Genomic DNA, 9,944 nt, shown 5'->3' with positions numbered 1-9,944 from the left:
GCATGGAGGTGGATAAGGCACGTAATGCTGAGAGGAAACTAACGGAAGATATAGACTCCACTGCACAACCCACGAACAGCCTCGAACAAAGAGTCAAAGCAGTCGAACAAACAATGACAAGCCTAGCGAAAAGCATAGAAGAAATGTTCAACACAATACAGCGTGTAATGCAAGAAACACTCAAAGCCTTCCAAAACCGAAATCATCAGCATGCTACCCACCTTAGGCAGCAACACAGAAGCTCCGCAATCCTCTCTCCCACCATTGAACATGGCTACGAGTCACGCAGGATGACCTCACGACGGGCACGGCATCCCCACAGATGCGCCTGACGCCAGGTTCGTGGTATTCCGCATAGGGGATGGCGGAACAAGATAGGATATTACAGTGGAACTGCAGGTAGTTTGCTAAAAAGAGGGCAGCGCTCCAGTTCGCAATGGCGGACCTCGACCCCAAGGTCTACGTCATCGCGCTACAGGAAACAGAATCGGCCATCAAAATAACGGGCTGTACCTGTTTAAATGAGCTCTCTTCAAGCGAGAAATCGAGTGCAAGAACAGCCATTGCTGTGCATCGAAACATCACCGCAGTGCAAATCGACTTAGAAATCGAAAATCTGCACTACACCTTTGTGCAGCTAATGCCCAAAAACAGGAAGCTTAAATGCCTCTAGATACTAAAGGTATATAGCGCGCCAAAGTGCAGTACTATTCCCTTCCCTACAATCATGAGAAAAGCGAGGAAAGAGGCGGCGCAAGCCCAGCTCGTCGTCCTGGAAAACTTTAACGCAAGCCATACCTTGTGGGGCTACCCGCGAAATACTAAGAAGGGAGTGTCGATAGCAAATGGGGCCAACAACCACGATTCGACCCTGTTCACAGATCCCACGTAGCCGACACGTATTGGCAACAGCGTGTCACGACACACCACTCCCGATCTGACCTTCGTCCGGCAAGTGGAGGGCGCGACGTGGTCCAATACAGGCCTCAATTTGGGCAGTGATCATTATGTCCTGGACATTAGAATACCTGCTGCGGGGTATAATAAAAAGAAGAAAGTGCTCGTCAGACATACCAAGTGGGACCAATTTAGAGTCAAACGCAACCGTCAGGCAGCAACGAAGATTAAAGACCTAAATGAGTGGACGGCGCAGCTCCTCCAAGATGCGGAAGAAGCCACGATGGAGGTGGCCACCGAGGAAGATGGCCCCATGCCCGACTCTAAGCTGATTAGCCTCTGGGAAGAGCAACAGACTCTCCATGCAGAATGGATGAAGCACAAACATAACTGCACACTTAAACTAGCACTTGCTCAGGCTGAGGCGGAAGTACTGGAGCATTCACGCGAGCTAAATTCGGCTCAATGGACGCAGCTGTGCAACAGGCTAAATGGCCAGCTCGGCTCGAAGAACCCCTGGTTCTTGTTTGGACATTTGCTCGATCCCGATAGCAGCAGAGGGGATACCAGCAGAGGGGCAAGGGCCAAGAAGGTCAATCGGCTCCTTTGGGCGCATCCGGCCTCGCAGCGAGATATCATACAAGAGCTCACCAGCCGCTATTTCAATACAGACACAAATGAGCTCGCGTACGCAGAGTACGCTGGCGAAGCGAATGATAACATAGATGTCGACATAACCGAGGCTGAGGTAAGAGCTGCGCTCGCCGATCTAAAAACAACATCGGAGGCGGGGCCGGACGGCATAACAAATAAAATGCTGCGCAACCTCGATGACCGGACAATTAGAAGCCTAACCGGCCTCTTCAATCAGGTTTGGCGCACCGGGGAACTACCAGAGCCATGGAAGGAGGCTGCCGTAGTCTTTATTCCAAAACCTGGAAAAAACGCTGCAACTGGAGAATCTCCGCCCTGTCTCACTTACGTCATGTCTGGGCAAAGCACTAAAGCACGTGGTTTTAACACGCCTCCCCGAGCATGTAGAGGAACAATTATTTCCACCCACCCTCTTTGGCTTTCGGCCAGCTGTGTCCACGCAATACATCATGTGGATGCTCAAAAGAGACGTTGCGGATGCCGGAATCCCCGGGGCAGTGTGCACGATCCTAGGGCTCGATGTGCACAAGGCGTTCGATAACGTCAGACACGAGGCCATACTCAGAAACCTATCGCACATGAATGTAGGGGCACGGGCGTACAGATACATCATTGCCTTTCATCGCGACCGGACAGCCACCTTCAAGGTTGGAGATATGAACAGCCCTCAGATCAATTTCGGCGGTAGGGGTACACCCCAGGGTGCAGTACTATCTCCTTTCCTTTTCAACTGTGCCATGAGGAACCTGCCCAAGGAACTTAACAAGATCCCGCTCATCCGCCATGCCATCTATGCGGACGTTGTTACCATTTGGACGAGGCAAGGCATTGCCCGGGCCGTCAAAGCAACGCAGGCAATCAAAACTACGCTGCAAATAGTAGTCAGTAAAGAAGTAGTACCCCAGGTCGCCACCATCAGAGTACTGAGGCTCTTCCTAGAGGAAAAGAACTCATGCCAAAAATCTATGAAGAGACTGGCGATCACTTCTCGCCAGATAATCGGGCTGCTGCGAAGTATTACTGGCCGCAAGTTGGGACTCCAAGAGAAAGAGGCATGGAGGCTAACCCAGGCTTACTTCGACTGCAGGATAGCATACACATGTCCTTTCCTTCAACTACGAAAGATAGACATCGCAAAGATCGACACTTTACTGCGTTCAGTCTACAGAGTAGCCACCGGACTTCCTACATGGACAAGCAACGAAAGACTGATGCAATTAGGGCTCTATAACACCGTCACTGAAATCGTGGAAGCGCAGAGAGTGGCACAGTGGTGGAGGCTGTCATGCACACAGCATGGGCATGAGATCCTACAACTCCTGGATCTCCCCCCCCCCCGCACACCAACACACAAGAACCACCAAGAGAGTGAAAATTCCGAAAGACATTAGGGACCAACTGGCCATTCCACCACTCCCGAAGAACATGGGGGAACACAACAAGGGACGCCGACGCGCCAGCACAATCCCTTAAGAAGACTCTAGCCGACAAACCGGCCGCATATGTGGACGCCTCGCCTTTGGGGAACGGCACATATAAGATAGCGGCTGTGGACGCAACGGGGCGGATCCTCCGAACCGAGGAAATCGCAGCGAAGTCTATCCTACAAGCGGAAGAGGCCGCCATTGCTAGTGCAACAGCGGTCGCAGGGACGCTCTTCATAGTGTCGGACTCAATGTCAGCGATCAAAAGCTCCAGATCCGGCCAAGTAAGCCAAGCCGCGGCAGAAAAACTACAGAGGCCGCAGATAAGCACCAGGCTTCTCTGGGTCCCTAGCCACGAGGGAAACACCGGTAACAAAGCTGCCCACCTCACAGCCCCCGCGCAACTACTAACCGGGCCGAGGGGCAGCCTCCTCAGGAAAACCCTGAAACCCTTTCACTAAGTTACGGAGATCGCCTCCGTCGGCAAAGAGAGGAACGACAGATTTGCCCGCCTCCATGCGGCGGCCTAAACAGACAACAGGCCGTGACCATGCGCCGAGCTCAAACGCACAGTGTGCTCAGCCGCAGGAGACTAGAGGCCATCCTGAAGGATGACAGCATCTCAACATGTACGTTTTGCGGCTTAGCACAGGGTGGGCAAGATCACATTCTATGGAGATGCGACCGCCACCCGCCCCCAAAAGAGCTCCTGCGGCTAGCCCCTTCACCTGAGGAATGGGAGAAAGCGTTGAGAAGTGTCGACCAGGAATTACAGTCCAGGCTGGCGGAATGGACGGCGACAGCTGCGGCCCCCTAGGCCCCAACCTAGCCTCCCCCATGACCTCGCTCCCCCGTCCCCTTTCCCTACTATTAAATAAAGTTGCTTCCTCCTTCTCCTGCCGATCGCCGAGGACAACCGCATGTGCCTTATGTTTAGCGCGTCGTAACCATCAAAGGCGGAAGTCCTCGCGTCTACGTTAACATCCAAAATGAAATTTGAACTGCGCGCTACGGTGAAGTTTAGAAGGCGGAGCGTTATGGGCACGCCCCACTGCGTCGTAGCCTTCGCAGTACAATGCATTGAAGAAGGAACGAGAGCTTAGTGCAATTCGTGTTGGATGGCCCATAACTTCGCTTCTGTCGAACGCGTTAAGTCCCTTTTTTGCGGCAACGTCTTTCTGAAAAAGCCTGTTTTAATATGAAAGGCCTTTCTCCACTTCCATAAAAAGTGGTTCAAGACCCCTTTAATACTAGTGCCTTTTGTATAAAAGCGCCTATGTACCGTCTAACCCGGCGATATAATTTCAGGAAAGATCTGTGAGAATTCCTTTCGTATCAAAGTGGTGCCTCACGCAGCCAAAATTAAGCTTGTTCTTTTTACCTTTCCGGAGTGTCTTCGATTTCAATACATATAAAGCGAAGTAATGTTCTTGTATTTTAAAAGAATAATAATAATAAAGCTGGACCCCGAACCGCTCGTTCCAGTATAATGTATTGTCTGTAAAAAGAAAAGAAACTGCGTCGGCCGGGAATCGAACCCGGGCCACCCGCGTGGCAGGCGAGTATTCTACCACTGAACCACCGACGCCCACGAGCTGCTACGCCGGGTACTTTCCTGGGATAGCGTGGATACAGCTGCCCATTGCATGGCTGAATGTAGGTCACTGAGCCCAGCGATCGCCTGTTGGAGAAAAACCTGATTCAGCGTTGGCCGCTTGGCGACACTGCGGGAACAAAGGCTTCCTCGGTCACTCGCAACGCAGTTTCATGGATCGTTCAAAAAAAGAATAGAGATCTTTTGTCATGTAGCCTGACCACGCATGCAAGACAGCGGATATAATGTATTTTTCCGTCTACGACGAAGGCCTACAACATTTGCTTCGGCGTGACGCAGGATCAGCAAAACACCGCTTCATAAAGCCAGTTTTTCTTTGTTTGCCGATTTATATACAAAAGATGCTCCGAATATAGCACGGGATTTTGGCAAAGTAGCACCAGTGAGAGAACATCTGTTATACATCGTTACATGTTATGCATCGCGATTCACTACACATTACCTGCAAGTATAATATCGACTCATACGTTATTTCCTGAGCACAAATAGACCTCTTTTTTTTTATAGAATACCCCAATATAATAAATCGACTGCGCGATGTTCTTAACTTTCTGGTAATAGGTAAATACGGTATAATATTTGGCTCAATCGGAAGAGCAGCGCATGCGTGATGTGGAGATTCGTAATAATAATAATATTTGGGGTCTTACGTGCCAAAACCACTTTCTGATTATGAGGCACGCCGTAGTGGAGGACTCCGGAAATTTTGACCACCTGGGGTTCTTTAACGTGCACCTAAATCTAAGCACACGGGTGCTTTCGCATTTCGCCCCCATCGAAATGCGGCCGCCGTGGCCGGGATTCGATCCCGCGACCTCGTGCTCAGCAGCCCAACACCATAGCCACTGAGCAACCACGGCGGGTGTGGAGATTCGTGTTCGGTCCTCTCGTGCGGCAAGTTATCTTCTGCAATTGCAGTTTTCTTTCTTATGAAAGCGAAGCATTTTTGCATTTTTCGGTTTTGTTGGGGCTGCTGAGGGCTATAGGGTAGATTGCTACCCTTTTGATGTTGAACCCTTTTAAGCTTATTTCAATTCTATTATGGTCGCTTCCACAGTTATTATTCTTTATATATGTGTATGGATGACATCTGCATGTGTTGCCGTGTAGTCTCGTCATTGTACAGAGCATAGCTTGGTGCAGTCAATAGCAAACTTGCTTGAACTTCGTGACCATGTGTATGTTCCGTTGCAAGTAGGGTCCAGGTTGGCTATGTGTAGGTTGCACTGTTTAAACAGCTTGCGTAGGCCAGCTGGATTTTTTTCGTAGCCGTCTAGCTCGGTTATATGGCAGTTCAAGTCTCCTATGAGGAGAACTAGCTTATTCTTGTAGGTTTTTCTATACATTTTTTGATGCAGTCATAGATAATTTAATTCAATGTTTGTTGTTCTGAGCTGGTATACGACACATGTATACATGTGTGTATACGACAAATATATTGAGTGAGGATTTATCAATTTTCACTGCGGTGCACATATGTTCTTGGCAGTGGCTCTTTATTGCTAGTGTGTTTTGGCTTTGTGTGATGACGCCAACTCCACCTCCTCGTTTATCGTCTCTTCTCCTGTTTTGGCCAATCCAGCTAAGTTCAGTATGTAAGAGTGGTCGTTCATCGTCTCTGAGCTGAGTCTCTGCAAGTGCATATACATCAATGCCTCCATCTTCTATCAGGTTTTGGAGTTCAGCCCATTTTAGATTATTGCCGCCTTGCATGTTTGAGATGCATATCATAAATCATTTCTTTACTTTGCTTCGAGATTTCCTGTTTCTGTGCATCCTCCTGTCTTGCCTTAGTCTTTGTGGGTTCGGGAGGCTCTCTAGTTTCAGTCGTCGCGTGGCGGATGCCTGTTTTCCGGCATTCACCTGCGGCGATTTGGTTGGCTTAGCTGGGCTACTGCTGTTGACATAGCTTTCATCAGTGACCTGGTGTCTTGGTGGATGTCGTCGGTTGCCTGGGAAGGTGGTATGCCGACCCTTTTTGGCCACCAAGAAATCGGCGACTTTTTGAGACAGAGGGTGTACAATGCGGTTTCCCGTTGATTCTGTGTAGTGTATGTCACAAGGCTGTCATTCTCTAGCTGGTCTGTTATGGGGGAAATCCTAGTTGAGGGCCAAGCTTGGTGCATATTGCGCTGGCTTTCCTGTTCGATTCTTGGCAGGCGGCTGTGACGTGATGACCTCGTGACGTCAGCTCCAGTGTGGCACATATTATGCAGTGGGTGATACTGCGGCCGCCGCGAGGTGCCGCCACGAGTCCACTGGCTAAGCGCACTGCCGCTCGCCGAGGACAGCAACACGTGCCTTATGTTTAGCGCGTCGTAAGCACCAAAGGCGGAAGTCCTGGCGTCTACGTTGCGATCCAAAATGAAATTTGAACTGTGAGCGCCGGTGACGTTTAGAAGGCGGAGCCTTGCAGGCACGCCCCACTGCGTCGTAGCCTTCGCAGTACAATGCATTGAAGAAAGAACGAGAGCCTAGTGGAATTTGTGTTTGATGGCCAATAACTTTGCTTCTGTTGAACGCGTTGAATTCCTTTTTTTTTTTGTGGCAACGTGTTTCTGAAGAAACCTATTTTAATATCAAATGCCTTTCTCCACTTCGATAAAAAGTGGTCCAGTGCCCCGTTAATATTTGTGCGCTTTGTATAAAAGCGCATATGTACCGTCTAACTCGGCGGTAGAATTTTAGGAAAGATATGCGAGAATGTCTTTTGAATCAAAATGGTTCCTCAGGCAGCCAAAATTAAGCTCGTTCTTTTTACCTTTCTGGAGTGTCTTCAGTTTCAATACATTTAAACCGAAGTGATGTTCTTGCATTTTAAAAGAATAATGATAATAAAGCTGGACCTCGAGCCGCTCGTTCCAGTAAAGTGTCTTTTGTTTAAAAAGCAAAAATGAAAATACACTGCGTCGGCCGGGAATCGAACCCGGGCCACCCGCGTGGCAGGCGAGTATTCTACCACTGAACCACCGACGCCGACGAGGTACTGCGCCAGGTGCTTTCCTGGAATACCGTGGATAGTGCTGCCCATTGCATGGCTGAATGTAGGTCACTGAGCCCAGCGATCGCCTGTTGGAGAAAAACCTGCTTCAGCGTTGGCCGCTTGGCGACACTGCGGGAACAAACGCTTCCTCGGTCACCCGCAACGCAGTTTCATGGATCGTTCAAAAAAAGAATAGAGCTCTTTTGTCGTGTAGCCTGGCCACACATGCAAGACAGCGGGTATTATGTATTTTTCCGTCTACGACGAAGGCCTACAATATTTGCTTCGGTGTGACGCAGGATCAGCAAAACGCCGCTTTATAAAGCCAGTTTTTCTTTGTTTGCCGATTTATATAAAAAGGATGCTCCGAATATAGCACGGGATTTCGGCAAAGTAGCACCAGTGAGAGAACGTCTGTTGTAAGCAATAAATCAATGCATTAAGGTTGACTACACAATACCTGCAAGTAGAAAATTGACTCGTACGTTATTTCCCGAGCATAATTAGCCCTTTCTTTATGGAATAGCCCGTTATAATAAATCGACTGCACGATTTTCTTAAATTTCCTGTAATAGGTATATACGGTATAGTAATAAGAGCAGCGCATGCGTGATGTGGAGGTGCGTGTCCTCGTGCGGCATATTCACTCGAAGCATTTTTGCCTTTTTCGCGTTTGATGCGGCTCCTGGGGGCTGTTAGGTAGGTCGACATATCGGCCGGTACATTTGTAGATATGTATACAAAGCGTATACGGAAGTACCAGTCAAGTCGCGTACATAACTCTTGTGTGCTGACCAAGTATGAGCACCACTGTACAACTTAACAACAAAAGAAAAAAGGATAACTTCTTATATAAAATCCAAACACACGATGTCGGCTCAGAGATATCTCCAAACAACGCACATCGATTTATTGCGAGTAGATACGGTTAAGTATATTTCGCGAATTCTTTGATTCTTGACTTGGCTATTCTATATGAATCACTGGGGGTGTGTCCGCTCTTGGTCGATCCTCCATTATTAGAACGCCCCACTGTGACACGAGTGGTACAGAATCCAGAAATCTTGCGTGATACGTGTCGTACAATAATCTGTTTATTTTTTCACTCACTCACTCACTCACTCACTCACTCACTCACTCACTCACTCACTCACTCACTCACTCACTCACTCACTCACTCACTCACTCACTCACTCACTCAATCACTCACTCATTAATTAATCTTAATTTTTTAATAGCACCTTACAGCCCTGTGGGGAGGCATTGAGTAAGGGGGGCAATATTTAGGTGCGTGTCTAATATACACTTAATGTGTAACATATATCGAAAAGAAAAACCTATGGGGTGGTACATGCCAAAACCACGATGGGATTACGAGGCACGCAGTAGTGGGGGACTCCGGAATGATCTTTACCACCTGGGGTTCTTTAACGTGCACCTAAATCAAAGTACACGCGTGTTTTCGCATTTTGCAGTCATCAATATCGAAAAGAAAGAGCAATAAAAAGAGAAATCCTAAATATAGGCAACGGTGGTCAAGATTAATCCTTTATCACCGGCAAATGTTGGTAAGTACACTAAATACCTTCTATCTACCCCTATATTTAATGAAAGAAAACTCCAACATAATACAATATAGAGGTCGCATCTTTGAAGATGGAAAAAGTACTTGAAACATAGAACAAAAATAAAGACAGCAAAGGAACACGGCATATGTAATCAATGACAAAAAAAAAGATCCCCGGATTTGCAATAACGGCACGTGAGACAAAGAACATTACATCTTCACGCTTTATCAGCAAAATAAAGCGTGAATGGTGTAGGGTGTCGCGGAATGTGTCACACTTCGACTTGTATGCGATGCTGTGCGGGAGTGAATTCCACAACTGGACAGCACGTTGAATTGCAGAGTGATCGAATGCACGTCTTCATCCGTAAATGATTGAAATGATTGAAACTGAAATCATTGCGAAGCCTGTGTGACGTGGAGCAGGGTCGTTTCAGGCCCGCTAGTGTTGTTCGAGTGGAATAAATGGAACTCTTAAACAGTGATGGTCACGTGCCATCGTCACCATCCTTCCCTCGACAAGCATCACACACCGCCTTCGCTCACCTACTACCTGAAATCTACATTCATTTGTCATGACAATAAGCTTTCAATTCAAAGGCGGTATAGGTTCATGTTTGGCACCCATACTTAGCGAAATTTTGCTTGCATACTATGATAGGGGCTTACTCGCTCGCCTACAGCTGACAACCGTAAGAATATTCCGCTTTGTTGGCGACTTTTTAGCATTTTATTCAGTTGATCCTTGTGACGCGGAGTTAACTTCCAAGCCAAATATTGATACCTACAATGGGATAATGAAGG

The 9,944-nt window shown here is 48.1% G+C and overlaps 1 protein-coding gene and 2 non-coding genes across 3 annotated transcripts in view; all 3 read right to left on the bottom strand.

Annotated features, from left to right (window-relative positions):
* The window catches only part of LOC142568676 (uncharacterized), a 120,218-nt gene that overhangs the window by 59,746 nt on the left and 50,528 nt on the right, over positions 1–9,944 (bottom strand). The gene's annotated exons all lie outside the window — the stretch shown is intronic.
* On the bottom strand, positions 4,493–4,563 carry TRNAG-GCC (transfer RNA glycine (anticodon GCC)). The gene has a single exon. It is a non-coding gene; the product is annotated as a tRNA-Gly (tRNA).
* TRNAG-GCC (transfer RNA glycine (anticodon GCC)) lies at positions 7,496–7,566 on the bottom strand. Its single transcript has one exon. It is a non-coding gene; the product is annotated as a tRNA-Gly (tRNA).

The sequence above is a fragment of the Dermacentor variabilis genome, unplaced genomic scaffold, assembly GCF_050947875.1.
Source record: "Dermacentor variabilis isolate Ectoservices unplaced genomic scaffold, ASM5094787v1 scaffold_29, whole genome shotgun sequence".
Taxonomy (NCBI): domain Eukaryota; kingdom Metazoa; phylum Arthropoda; class Arachnida; order Ixodida; family Ixodidae; genus Dermacentor; species Dermacentor variabilis.
The sequence above is the reverse complement of the archived record's forward strand: the minus strand, read 5'-3'. Positions and strand labels throughout refer to the sequence as shown.